We start from the raw sequence: 360 nt of genomic DNA, 5'->3' as shown, positions 1-360 counted from the left end.
AGTGATATTCCATTTTACACCTCAGTTTGTTTCTCTATTCATATGTTCATAGATATTTGGGTTGTTTTTAGTTTTTGACTATTACAAATAAAGCTGCTATGACTGTTCAGGTACAAGTCTTTGAGTGGACATATGCTTTTATCTCTATTGAGCAATAACTAGTAGTGGAACGTATGAGTCGTATGTCAGGTATACGATTAACTTTTTAAGAATATGCCAAACATTTTTCTAAAGTAGATAAATCATTTCACATTCTCATTTACAGTCCATGTGAGTTCCAGTTCCTCACCAATATTTGATATGATTGACTTTTTCAATATGAGAGTTTGTAGATTTAATTTTCATTTCCCTAATGACTAA

Source organism: Propithecus coquereli, unplaced genomic scaffold, assembly GCF_000956105.1.
Source record: "Propithecus coquereli isolate 6110/MARCELLA unplaced genomic scaffold, Pcoq_1.0 Scaffold317, whole genome shotgun sequence".
Taxonomy (NCBI): domain Eukaryota; kingdom Metazoa; phylum Chordata; class Mammalia; order Primates; family Indriidae; genus Propithecus; species Propithecus coquereli.
This window is presented reverse-complemented; position numbering follows the sequence as displayed.